This window comes from Lithobates pipiens, unplaced genomic scaffold (genome assembly GCF_037356315.1).
Source record: "Lithobates pipiens isolate NorthernLeopardFrog02 unplaced genomic scaffold, aLitPip1_a1.2 Scaffold_1, whole genome shotgun sequence".
Taxonomy (NCBI): domain Eukaryota; kingdom Metazoa; phylum Chordata; class Amphibia; order Anura; family Ranidae; genus Lithobates; species Lithobates pipiens.
The window spans coordinates 209,865,612-209,879,226 of record NW_027507685.1 but is presented as its reverse complement, the minus strand read 5'-3'; the positions used below and the strand labels follow the sequence as shown (position 1 = coordinate 209,879,226).

At 44.9% G+C, this 13,615-nt stretch overlaps 1 pseudogene across 1 annotated transcript in view; it reads right to left on the bottom strand.

Moving 5' to 3' along the window:
• Positions 1-13,615, bottom strand: part of LOC143982523 (cytochrome P450 2G1-like) — a 93,998-nt pseudogene that overhangs the window by 16,941 nt on the left and 63,442 nt on the right. Inside the window, exon 7 of the transcript XR_013274477.1 lies at positions 8,227-8,414. The product of XR_013274477.1 is annotated as a cytochrome P450 2G1-like (transcript). The remainder of the gene's footprint in view (positions 1-8,226; positions 8,415-13,615) is intronic.

The following is a 13,615-nucleotide window of genomic DNA, read 5'->3' as shown; positions in this document are numbered from 1 at the left end:
CATAGTGAGCACTGAGTGGGGCACACGAAGAGTACACAGTGGATGTCACTAGCACGTTTTGCACTATTTTTCACATTTATTGTTTACTTATGAACTTTATATTGGTATCACTATCCGTAGGACTTTATCGGACTTTATCGGTATATCTACACAGGTGTACACAAAAGACTATTTGATATCTAGCACTTTATGATAATTTGCACTATTTTGCACTATATCAATTGTCTGCTCAGTAACAATTTGCACAGAAGTAGCAACTTCATTTATTTCATAAATTTTTGTATAATTTGTGTATATTTTGTTTATGTATTTTTTGCGTATTTGCACAGTAGCTAATCAGCATTTTGCATACAAGAATTAATCGCATTGATTTTTAAATAGTTGTTTGCACAGTAGTTATTTGCACAAGGGTTCACTATCATTATTTGCACAATTATTTATATTGATTATTTGCACTTTATATATGTGCGTGGTAGCATTTACATACATTTTAGACAGGGAATTACACCCCTGTATTAAAATGTGGTATATAGGTAGCGCTGATCACCATTTTTATATTTCAAAGCTTTTATTTTCATAAGAGAAAAGAGAGAGTATTACATAAACACAGCATATACACATTGCACATCGGTTCAAATAACAAACACAGGTTTATGAATTCTTATAAAACTGAATAGGTAGAGCTTTGATATTCAGTAAAAGCTTAAAACTGTATAAATGCAACCTTCAGTAACTCCCTGAGGGCTGAGACAGGGCTAGAATGAGATATGCCCAACCCGGCACCCCATATAGGAGCAAGCTGTGCCGGGCCAACATACCCCACCCTATACCAGAAGCTCCAGCTCCCCCCCCCCAGGGAAGATCTTACTAGATCAACTGGTCTGAAGCCACCTGGGTGGCATAGTACAAACGTCAAACAAACCGATACAGCTTTACTTAAACTTATAACCATAAACCTCTAAAATAGAGAGGCCTGGAAGGTAAAGGGGAATAGAGAGTGAGTAAAGAGAGAAAAGAAAAGCTCAAAGAGAGCGGAAAAAGGAGGAGGAGGAGAGCATCACCTAAAGCTCTATAGTCAGATTAACCTGGCCTTGAGAGAGGCCCCGAGGAAAGCCCCATCATATGGGCCCAGGGTCCCCAAATCTTGTCGAACTTATCAGATGTGTTTAGAAGTATACTAGTGAGTTTTTCCTGTGCCATTATCCATGAAATCTTCCTTTTGGCCGCAGAGAAGGACACCATCTGTTGTATCCAAGCTCTGGCTATAGTGAGCTTGGCTCCTAGAAGGATGAAGTGAATTCATCTCTGGAGGGGTTTGATCACCAAGGCAATATGATCATTCAATAGGGCCACCATAGGAGTTCTGGGAATCTGACCGTCCACCAGCTTGTCAATTAGATTAAAGATGTGTTTCCAGAAGGAACGGATTCTCGGACGTTCCCACCAAATGTGTACCATTACGGCAAGTCTGGATGGGGTGTAGTACCACCTTGAGATTACCTTCAAGCTGGCTTCAGTTAGGGTAGTATTCAGAATACCCCTAAAAGATTTAAAGGAGGCCGACTGCCATTTATCTAGGTCCCACTGGAATTGAAGGTCAGATTCCCATGCGCACATATATGCCTCTTTGGAGGACGCTGAGGTCAGGGACGAATAGATCACAGAGATACCCCCCCGCTGGATCACGGCCTGTCCACACCATAATTCATAGTCAGTGAATTTCGGGAGGAGGGTTGGATCCCTCCAAAGGGATTTAAGGAAGTGGGTAATTTGCTGAAACCAGAATCGCTCCGAAACTGGCATGTCTAATTTTTTGATACAATACTGAAGAGTGAGGGGACCAGCTGCGGTAAAGAAGTGTCCAATTCGGTACAGTCCCTTCTCCAACACAACCACCATTTGAAAGCTGATATCTCCAATCCAGGGTAAAATTTCGGGTTATTAAAGAGGTGAGATAAAGGTCTACATTCCGAGACCAATTCTGGGGAGGAGCGTAGTTTATCCCATAGAGCGAAAGAGTGGGAAAAGGTAGGTGCTAAAATTGGGGGCCGCTCTTTCTGAGGGGTCCATAACAGGAAATCTAGTGTGTGTCTTGGGGTGGCTAGTTTTTCTATGTGTACCCAGTCAGGTTTTTCATACTTAGAATATATAACTGATAATTGTGCTAACCTGGCTGCCTGGTAGTATTTGTAGAGGGGGGGAAGGCCAAGGCCTCCTCGTCTCCTATGGAGGTATAGCATCCTTTGTGGTATTCTGTAGCCCGCATCCCCCCAAGTAAATTTCAGCACCTTACTTTGAACGGATTTTAAATGGTCGTACCATAATGAAGTGGGTAAAGCCCTGAAGAGATATAAGAGTCTAGGGAGCAAGGTCATTTTTATTGAGTTAACCCTCCCTAACCAAGATAAATTACTCTTAGACCAAGAGGTTAAGTCCGCCTCCAGTTTCCTATACATGGGGGGATAATTGGCTGCGTAGAGAGACTCAATTCTAGGGGTCAGATTGAAGCCCAAATATCTAAGTGAAGTGTCATTCCAGGTGAATTTGAACGATTGTTTCAGGAGGGAGACCGTGTCTGCCGGAAGCGATATATTAAGCGCTTGAGATTTAGCGTAGTTTACTTTCAGACCCGATATTTGAGCAAAGTTTTCCAGGGTCTTACATATGTTCGGTAGGGAGGTGACGGGGGAGGTGATAAAGAGGAGGATATCATCAGCGAATAAGCCGCATTTATGTGATTGGGGACCACACAAGACCCCTTTTATGTCCGGGTTTTGACGAAAGGAAATGACCAAGGTCTCAATTGCTATAGCAAATATGAGTGGGGAAGGAGGGCACCCCTGCCTGGTGCCTTTCTGTATGGGGATGGAATTTGAGTAACACCCCTGCAGTCTTACATGCGCCGTTGGATTAGAGTATAGGGCCCGCATCAGGCCCATAAAGCGAGAGCCAAACCCCCATCGTTCTAATATAGCAAAAAGGTAATGCCATGACACGGAGTCGAAGGCTTTATGGAGGTCCAGAGACAGGAGCATTCCCTGTTGTCTGGATCCCCCAAGCCAATTTGATTGGAGGATGGAGACAATGTCTATCGCCCGCCTAATTTTGTCCGGGCCCTGTCTACCCGGGATAAACCCCACTTGATCTTTATGTATATAAGCGCCAATAAAGGCCGCCAATCAATTCGCTAGCATTTTAGTAAGGATTTTCAGATCACTGTTTATGAGTGAGATGGGGTGATAGTTACTCACTTCTTCCGGGTTTTTGTCTGGCTTGAGGATTACAGCAATGTAAGCTGTGTTAAGTTGGGGATCAAGAGGATTTCCCTTGGTTTTAGAGTTTAAAAACTTAGTAAGAGGGAGAGCGAGGGTATCCGCAAATGCCTTACAGTACGGGTTTGAAAGCCCGTCAGGGCCCGGGGCAGATCCTGATTTTAAGTCCTTGATTACTCCCAGAACTTCCTCCTCAGTAAACGGGGCTTCTAATTCTGCTCTGTGGGCTGGGGAGAGAACCGGAATGGGGAGGTTATCTAATACTTTCTGTAGGGAAGTCTCCTTCCCCGAAGCATGGGAACTGTAAAGGTTCGTGTAAAACTACTGAAAGGCATCCATTATTTTAGAAGGGGTAGAAGTAGCACCCTGTCCCGGGATGTTAATTTTGGGCATTACGAAGGACTGAGCACGGGGGGTGAGTTTAGAGGCCAGCAAGGTTCCCAGCCTGTCACCGTGAGTATAAAATTTGTTTTTACAACATCAAATTTGTTTGTCCGCTTTGGCTGTTAGGGCTAAATTAAGTTCAAGCCTAGCATTATCCAGTTGTTCAACCGTGTTGGGGGAGGGATTCCGTTTATGCAGGCCTTTCAGACGTGCAAACCGTTCCTCCAACTTCTGCAGGTCAATCTCCCGTTCTCTCTTTATCAGAGCTGATATACGAATTATTTCACCTCTGATAAAGGGTTTGTGGGCCGCCCAAAGGGTTTCCGCAGATATCCCTTCCACATTATTGAGGAGAAAATATTCTTTCAAGGCTAGGTTGAGCTGAGAGACTCTGGACGGATCAGACAGGAGAGATTCGTTGAGTCTCAAATGTCTCTGACCTGGCCTGGGCCCCATAAACTGGATGGACATAAGAACTATGGAGTGGTCTGACAGAACCGTATCCTTAATATGAGAACTGACCACAAGATGAATGGATTGGCTAGGCACCAAAAGGTGATCGATATGTGAGTAGGCATTATGTGGGTGGGAAAAGTGAGTGTAATCACGTTTCGTTGAGTTCATTTCCCACCATACGTCAGACATACCCTGAGTATGGATTAGTTTCGCCAACTTCAAGCTCTCCCTAGTGGGTTGTGTAAGTTGTACCGACTGGGGTTTGGTTTTGTCCTGACCTTGATCAAAAGCCGTATTGGAGTCCCCAAGCTGATCACCATTTTTATTCATTATCACTTGAGTGCATGGTATACACTTTAGGTCTAGTTTCAATCTAACCGACATACCACATTCAGACATTATTTCACTTTGATAGCGCAAGGGAGCCCCATTTTTTCTATAAAGTTGAGAAGGAGGCGGGTGATGAATCCATCGCGCAGGTGGGTAGTAGATGAAGGTTCCCGGCTCTTTCAAGCTGTCTTTCACGTAGGTGACGGTCAATCTGTATATTGAGATGGATTAAATCATTCTGGGAGGTAGGCATTTCCACTCTGGTGAGCTCATCCTTGATGGCTTCTGACAGACCAAGACAAAATTGGAAATGTAAAGCTGAATCATTCCATTCAGTATCGGTGCTCCGTAAACGAATGTCCAAGACATAGTCCTCTACTTGCCTGGAGCCTTGTTGTAAATGACTCAGTGAAGTCTCTGCCGTCTGGCGTCAGAAAAGGGTCGGCATATAATTGAGCCATGACAGTAAAAAAGGAATTGACCGAAGCCAAGATAGGGTCATGTTGTTCCCGAAGCTGAAATGCCCAAGCCTGAGGTTCCTCCAGAAATAAGGAGATGAGGAATCCCACCTTCACTTCCTCGATAGGGAATGCACGAGGCAACAACGAAAAATATAGTTCACAGGCATTCTAAAAAGTTCTTTATCTTTTACGGTCCCCAAAAAACGTTCAGGTAGGGGTACCCTGGGTTCGGGAAGGTAAAGCAGGCCGGTTTGAGTTAAGCTGGATGCATACTGCAGTTGGTTATGGATGCAGGTCAAGTCCATGCGCAACCCTTTCACTACAAGGGAGAGTACGATAACAGTCTGGCTGAGGGTTGACAGCAGAGAGGCCTCCTTTTCCGACTCCATTACTGGCTGACTGGTACTGTCACGTACCTGAGAGGGACTTAAATGACGAGGTCAGACCCTCTTATCTCCAGCCCAGGTCCCACTGAGAGTGAGACAGAAGGAGCCAAGGGACAGGAGGCACATGAGTGCCTGCAGATGGATGCCCAGGATCCTGTAGCAGGAAGTCGCAGCTGGTCGCAGGACTGTGGTTGCAAAGCAGGAAGTCGCAGCTGGTCGCAGGACTGTAGTTGCAGAGCAGGAAGTCACAGCCGGTTGCAGGACTGTGGTTGCAGAGCAGGAAGTTGCAGCTGGTTGCAAGACTTTGGTTGCAGAGCAGGAAGTCGCAGCTGGTCGTAGGACTGCAGTTGCAAATACTCGGGCAGTAACGCTGGGCCGAGCAGGGCACCTGAGCAAGGTCACAGGAATAGCCGGGTTCGTCAACAGGCGGGCAGCAGGGTACCGGAACATCAGGCAGAGACTGATCAGATGGGAAGCCGGGATCAGGAGCGAAAGATCAAGTATAGCAGAGTTCAGAGCAGGGTCAACGGGAGCCAAAGTCAGCAACAGGTAACATACAGTGCAGCGTTCAGGGTAACAGGAACAAAGCTGAAAGATCAGTCAGCACTGATCTGCTGCTGGAGCCCCCCTTAAATAGGCTAACTGGCGCCAACTAGCGCTAATGCACCTGTGGTCCCCTGTGCGTGCACACACACGCTCTAGCCTGGCGATCTCTGTTGGTTCTTTTAGTCCCATGCTGGCTGCACAGTTCCCTTACAGTGCACCTCCTCCACATAGAATGCGTGCTTACCAAAAGGCAAGCTTTTATGAGCCTGCGGCTAAATAGCCAGCAAGGGCCTCTATTCAGAAGACTGCTGAATATCCACAGGTATTGATTGGGAAGGGTCTTGAACTAAGCACCAAAGACCAGGGAGGCTCTAACATCAAACCGCTAGGGGAATAGGACAAGCATTACCCAAAAAGGTAAATAGACTCACCATAGTGTAAAACGTGCCATATAGGTTTATTATAGCTAAAAAAAGCACACTTACAGAAATGCTGTTAAAAATGGTCAAGAAAACAGCTGGCTAGCTTGCGAACACCCGTCCACTGAGTTGCAGCGCAATGACATCAGCACGTCAACCTCCCTACGCACGTTTCGTCACTCTCTGACGTCGTCTCGGGGAACAGGTGAAGCACTATATAGTAAATAAAAGGAACGATCTGAGTCTTGGGAGGCGGGGACCCAGTCCTCCAAACGGGGAGGTGTTGAAAATAGAAAAAACTTTATTCAAGATTACAAAAAAACTGTATATCTAAAGGTTTGAAAGGCACAGAGAAAATGAAGATAAAAACATTGTGTGTGTTTGTTTAGGACTATATTCAAACCCTTTTTAATTTTTTTCATTTTCTGTTTCATTTACAGTGCTGCTTTATTGAACTTTATATTTGTACATGTGTGTATCTCATGTTATCAACAGCTGCCTTATTTTTTATTGTTTTTTCTTTTTGGCATTTAGCATGGTATTTTCTATTTTTAGATCCTTGTAAATGTCCTTTGCAAGCAGGGAACTTGGGCCCCTTTTGGTGTAGCAAAAATAGAGGTCTTTGGAGCTAGTTGTCCTTTCCTGTGGCTACTGCTCCCAGTACCACCTCTTTGGGCACTGCCAGCCCACCTGGCTGCAGCTGCCCATTTCATTAGCCCCCTTGGCTATCTTCCTCCCTTGAGATTTGCCCGGCAGTGCCCTCTCCGGCTGTCCTCTCCTTGCTCCCATGCCTCCTTGTCAGGAACCCTCTGTGTGTCATGAAGAGGGGTCCCTTCCGCACCAAAACCCAGGCCTGAGTTCACCCCCCGCCAGACTGAGGAGCTACTCTTAAAAAGCCCCTACAGCCTAACACTCCATCTACATCTTCCAACCAATCTCCACACTGCCCCTGCTGGGCTGACTCTGAGTATTTGAGGGGGTCTGCCCCTGCCAATCCTTCCGTTGTGGATTGAATAGGGCATTTAGAACACTTCAGTTAGCTCCTCCTGGACTCCTCCCAGCTGCTTCTGGAATCTTTCTAAGTTTCCAGCTGGCAGGCAGAGTCACCAGAAATGCTGCTGATGAGTCATCCAGCCTACCACCTGAGTCAATCACCTGACCCAGAAAAAAAACACACAGGCCAGCTAAGCCTGAAAATGTACCTACACTTACACAAAGCATCCTACTCTAGCACTATGCTAGATATACAGTATGTATATTATAATAGCTTTGCTTCCTCATGTCAAAGCTGCCCCCTAGATAGTTGGTGAACTCATAATTAGTGAATGAATGATGGATGGTGGAGAAATGATGAATGAAAGAAGCAGCAGAACAGGTGGTGGTGCATGGAGATCCTTCCAATAAAGTTCTTCAGGTACAGCTTCATGTTCAGCAGAGAGGCGATTCAGTTCACATTGTGCGCTATACAAGTATTTCATTCAACCCAAAGAAAGGATATGAAGAAGGATGAAGTAGGAGCAGATGCCTTTGAACAATGCTACCCAAGGTGTTTATTTCTATATCATGGCACCTATTTGGTATCACTGAACCACTATAGCCAAGCTACAATATGTTGGGGTCAGGCAAAAATCCAACAAGGATACCAGATTCCAGGGAGGAGTTCCAAGTACAAGAATGCTTTTTTTTTTTTTTTTCATGACAACTTTCTTAGCACTGACACTAGTCAAGATTTTTTGCTTTCTTTAATGGGCTACCAGATTAAAAGTTTCCCAGAATGCCAAGAGAATTTAAGGATAGTAGATCATAACGTATTGTTGTTGCTCTTGTTGTAGCCTGTAAAACCTGATCAGATAATACCAGAGAGAAAAAAAAAAACTCACAGCCATATAGTAGTAGGGTCTCTAGCTGCTCAAATCTAAAAAAATCTCTAACTGGATGATAATGTAAATATGCTAAAGCAAAGGATATTTACCTTGGGTAGATAGTACTCTCTAAACTCAACATCCCTTGTAGTTTTCCGAGGCACACCCATTGGAATTAGGTCAATGAATCGTTGAATTTCATGGATCACAGCATCTGTAAATGGCATGCGATTTCTGTCTTCCATTTGGGGGCTTCGGTCTTGACCAATGATGCAATCAATCTCTTCGAAAACCTTGCCTAATGAAGAGAATTGATAATGACACTTGTGCTACATTTTCAGGACTACACACGCACACCATCACTTGTGTAATTGTTTAGCTAATTTTTGTACTGTTACCACATCCTTCTTAAGCGTCATACACACAATCGGATTCTCCGCAGACAAAGTGCCAGACTTTTGCCCGAAGGGCGTGTGCCTGGATTTTGTCTTGCATACTAACGGCACACAATTGTCGCCCAACAAACACAAATGTAGTGACGTACTACATGGAATTTCAGCTCTTGAGTGCCACCCTTTGAGCACCTTCTGCTAATGTCGTGTTTGGTGAGCATTGATTCCAAGCATGCGTGTTTTTACTTTGGACTTTTGTGTGATGGACTTGTGTACACACGATAGGAAAATCTGACAACAGACCGTTGTCCGCCGAAACTTTACTAGCCTGCCATCCAAAATTTGTTGGCGGAAAGTTGACCTAAAATTGTCTGATGGAGCGTACTAGCGGTCGGATTTTAGGCAGTCTGTCATCACACAATTCCCTGACGAAAATCTGATCGTGTGTACGAGGCTTTATACTGCAAAAAAGGCCTGTTATTAGGCGGCCATAATAATCCCCATTCCCATTACACAGCTTCTTACCCATTAATATGTGCAGCCTATTGCATTAGGGTGTGCACCCCAGAGCACAAACACGCATGTGTGTATATCAGCAGAGCAGTGGACAGTGTCAGTAGAGCAGAGATTGGTGTCAGCAGGGCAGTGGACAATGCCAGTAGTTTTTATTTTTATTATTTTATAAAAAAATATATATATATATTTTAGTTTTTTTTTAAAGAACCCCATTGGGGGGCTTTAGTGAAATTTCAGAGGTCTAAACCCCTGATGTCTCCTTTTTGAGACAGAGAATGAGACTGAGGACATAAATTCCCCAGTCCCTTTCTCTGCAGCCTCTGCTGCACTGAAGCATGCTTAACATAGTTTACTAAGCTTCTGTTGAGAATGAACACAGGAGCAATCTATACAGATTACTCACTACGTTCATTCAGAAAAGGAAGGGGCCAGTAAATTTAATATTTACCGGCCCCTTCCCCTATCCTCCACACCGAAACATCCCCAGCAGTAGCCAAGGGGAGAGGAGGGGAGCTGGAAGCACTGCAGGGGGAACCAGAAAGCAGAGGGAATCTGCACTGCACGGGGTAATTAAGGTGTGCCCAGGCACATCCGGCACACCCTGTGCGCACGCCTATGTTCTTCAACTTAGGATGTTTTAATTATTGTACACGATGATGCAACATCTCTAAGCCATGGGGCTGTCTTTTGTTCATACTGACACAGGAAAGAAAGTTCTTCAACACAGAGGGGGTTATTTACTAAAGGCAAATCCACTTTGGACTACAAGTGCACTTGAAAGTAAAGTTGATGTAAAGCCAAGGGCTACAGGAAAATAAAAAACAGCATTTTAGCTTGCACATGATTGGATGATAAATTCAGCAGAATGTCCCCTCATTTCAGATCTACCCCTTAGATTTAGAGCGACTGCACTTCCAAGTGCACTTTCAGTGCACTTTCAAGTGCACTTGTAGTGAAAAGTGGATTTGCCTTTCATAAATAACCCCCACAGTGTTATAAGATGCTCCTTTGCAGCCTATGAAATGCTGGGCAAATAGATGTCTTAAATCATGGGTGCTCAACCTGTGGCCCTCCAGCTGTTGCGGAACTACAAGTCCCATCTTGCCTCATCCTTGGGAAGTCATGCTTGTAACTGCCAGCCTTGCAATGCCTCATGGGACTTGTAATTCCGCAACAGCTGGAAGGCCACAGGTTAAGCACTCATGTCTTAAGAGATAGTTGATAAACGTGCCTAAATATTAAAAATAAATAATAGTAATATAGTCGGTATCCTCATCCTCATAAATCGTATTTAGGGAGCAAATATAGGGAAGGGGCCTATGCATGGAACACTCTAACCATGAACTAGCCAAACATCCCCCAGTGGAGTTAAGGACTATCTTGATACCCAAAAAGAAATAACAGAATTAAAAAAAAAATATTTTTATTTGAAAAAATAAAAAATGTAAATTTAAAAACAATTGTTGACAAACAACATGATTACAACACATAGTAATACAGTTAAATGGTACCTATCCTTCTCGTATAGAGAAGTTCAGGGTGGAATGACTAATGTCCAAGTTGGTCGTGTATTTCAACTAGTTTCGCGACTTAATGTCGCTTCTTCAGGAAAATCTTGGTACAGATCTATAATTAAATACATATCGTCAACATTATTGATATAGTATAGTAAACATCTCAAAATCTCATTGTACAGGGTATTTTTATAAACATAAACACCTTAAATACTACAGAGCAAATGGCTCACCACCGGAAAAACCGAAATGCGGACCAAGAATAGAGCACGGGTGGCTTCCACCATCTGGGCTTAACCACCCTCGTGGGCGGACACGGGAGGTTTGAATAAACAGAGTCAACTAAAAAGAAGGATAACAATGCCAATGTCATTATTCTCGTTATACTATGTTGCCATTAGTCAGTTGTAACATAGTCAGGGGTAGGGATGAGCCGAACACCCCCCGGTTCGGTTCGCACCAAAACTTTCGAACGGACCCCAAATTCGTACGAACGTTAGAACCCCATTGAAGTCTATGGGACTCGAACGTTCGAAATTAAAAGTGCTAATTTTAACGGCTAATATGCAAGATACTGTCCTAAAAAGGGTTTGGGGACCTGGCTCCTGCCCCAGGGGACATGGGTCAATGCCTAAAATGTTTTTAAAAATGGCCGTTTTGGAGGGAGCACAGATTTTAATGACGATTAAAGTGAAAAAAAAAGTGAAATATTCCTTTAAATATGGTGCCTGGGGGGTGTCTGTAGTATGCCTGTGAAGTGCCACGTGTTTCCCGTGTTTAGAACAGTCCCTGCACAAAATGACATTAAACGGAAATAACACCATTTAAAACTGCTTGCGGTTTTAATGTTATATCTGGTTCCTGCAATATGGTTGAAAATCATTGAGAAAAATGGCATGGGTAGCCCTCCCTGCCCATTACCAGCCTATTTGGGTCTTGTACGCATATTAAGGGGAACCCTGTACCCATATTAAAAAAAGGAAATGCGTGTGGCCCCCAGGCCTTATATACTCAGAACAGCAGTATACAGGCGGTGCAAACAAGACAGGGACTGTGTAGGTTTGTTGTGTTAAGTTGAATCTGTTTGTAATTTTCAACTGGTACATTTTTAAAGTGTAGCTCCAGTCAAAAAAACTATTTTTAAGCTTTTTGGAAAACATAGGGAAGGGTTATCACCCCTGTATAATTTGTTTTGTCGTCCATCTTTTTTCATCTCACTTGCTGTTGTCTCCTTCCGTTTGCAAGTAGGAGATGTTTGTAAGTTGGATGTTTGAAAGTAGGGGCCTGCCCTATATGCTCTGCAGAAATGGCGGAACAAGGTGTTGGTTTTGCCACAACATTGTAAGCCCTCAAAGTGACTCTTGGTGGGCGCTGGAGCGCCCTGCTGTGAACGATTATATCAAGAATTGTAATTACATGCCATTGTTGAACAGTGGTAGAAAAATGTACCTTTGGTGGTTGTGCTGCTGGTGCCACAACACTATAAGTCCTCACCGTTACTCTGGGTGGGCACAGAAAGGGGCCCTCCTGTGAAATATTATATCAAGAATTGTAATTACATGTCCCTGTTAAACAGGGGCAGAAAAATTGGGCGTTAGGCACTGGTGCTGGTGCCACCACACTGCAACCTCTCCCATATACTCTAGTTTTATTGCAGGAATTAGCCCTGCTGCGAAGCATTGCATCAAAAATTGTACTTAAAAGCCCCTGTTAAACAGGGGCAGAAAAATTGGGCCTTAGGCATCACCCAGAACCAGAAATGTTCTTCCAACATATCAGCGGAGGAGGAAGAGGATAGACAATCAACATAACAGGACAGTCACTCAGCATCAGCATAGGCAGTCTTGAAGGGATGTGATATTTCAAAAAAAAAAAAATTATTCGGTTACATCAGCTTCAGGTACTTGGTAGCTGTGGGTGATCCAAGACTGATTCATCTTGATGAAGGTCAGTCGATCAACTGATTCGGTGGACAGGCGCACCCTGTGATCGGTAACAAAGCCACCAGCAGCACTGAAGGTGCGTTCCGAAAGAACGCTGGATGCAGGACAGGCCAGTAGCTCAATTGCATACTGTGCAAGCTCTGGCCAGTGATCCATCCTCAAGACCCAGTAAGCCAGAGGATTTTCGGTGGGAAAGGTGTCCAAGTCTGACCTTGCCCCTAGGTATTCCTGCACCATGTAAATCAGACGCTGGCGATGGGTGCTGGAACCGATCATACCTTGGGGCTGCGGACTAAAAAATTGTCTGAAAGCATCAGTCAGACGGCCACCTTCTCCACCGCTCCTTCTGACCGATGCCTCAGCAACACGTTGTCCAGGACCAGGAGTTTGTAACCTCCCAGTTTATGGGAACGCGTTGCACAGACCTTTCTGCAAGGCCTCCCGGAGATGTCTCATCCTCTGCTCCCTCTGCGATGGCAAGATAAGGTCGGCAACCTTACCCTTGTACCGTGGATCAAGGAGAGTGGCCAGCCAGTAATGGTCCCTCTCCTTGATCCGAAGAATACGAGGATCCTTCCGCAGGCTTTGCAGGATCAGGGAGGCCATGCAGCATAGGTTAGCTGAGGCATTCGGTCCGGAGTCCTCTGGGTCACTAAGGACAACATGATCCGCAGCTACCTCCTCCCAGCCACATACAAGTCCACATGTTTCTTGGGACTGTAAATCATCCCTACAAGACTGCTGCTGCTGCTGCTGATGCTGAGTGCCAGCCTCCACCTCCATGCTGACACAATCATCCTCCTCCTCCTCTTCCTCCTCCTCATCCTCTTCCTGTGTGATGGGTGGCACAGCAAGAACACTGTCTGGATAAAGGGGGCCTTGAGAGGCAAAGAAGTCCTCCTCTTCCTGCCTCTGTTCTGCCTCAAGTGCCCTGTCCATTATTCCACGCAGCGTATGCTCCAAGAGGTGGACAAGAGGTACAGTGTTACTGATGCATGCACTGTCACTGCTCACCATCCTTGTGGCCTCCTCAAACGGTGACAGGACAGTGCATGCATCCCTGATCATGCCCCACTGGCGTGGTGAGAAAAAACCGAGCTCCCCTGACCCTGTCCTGGTGTCGTAGTCGCACAG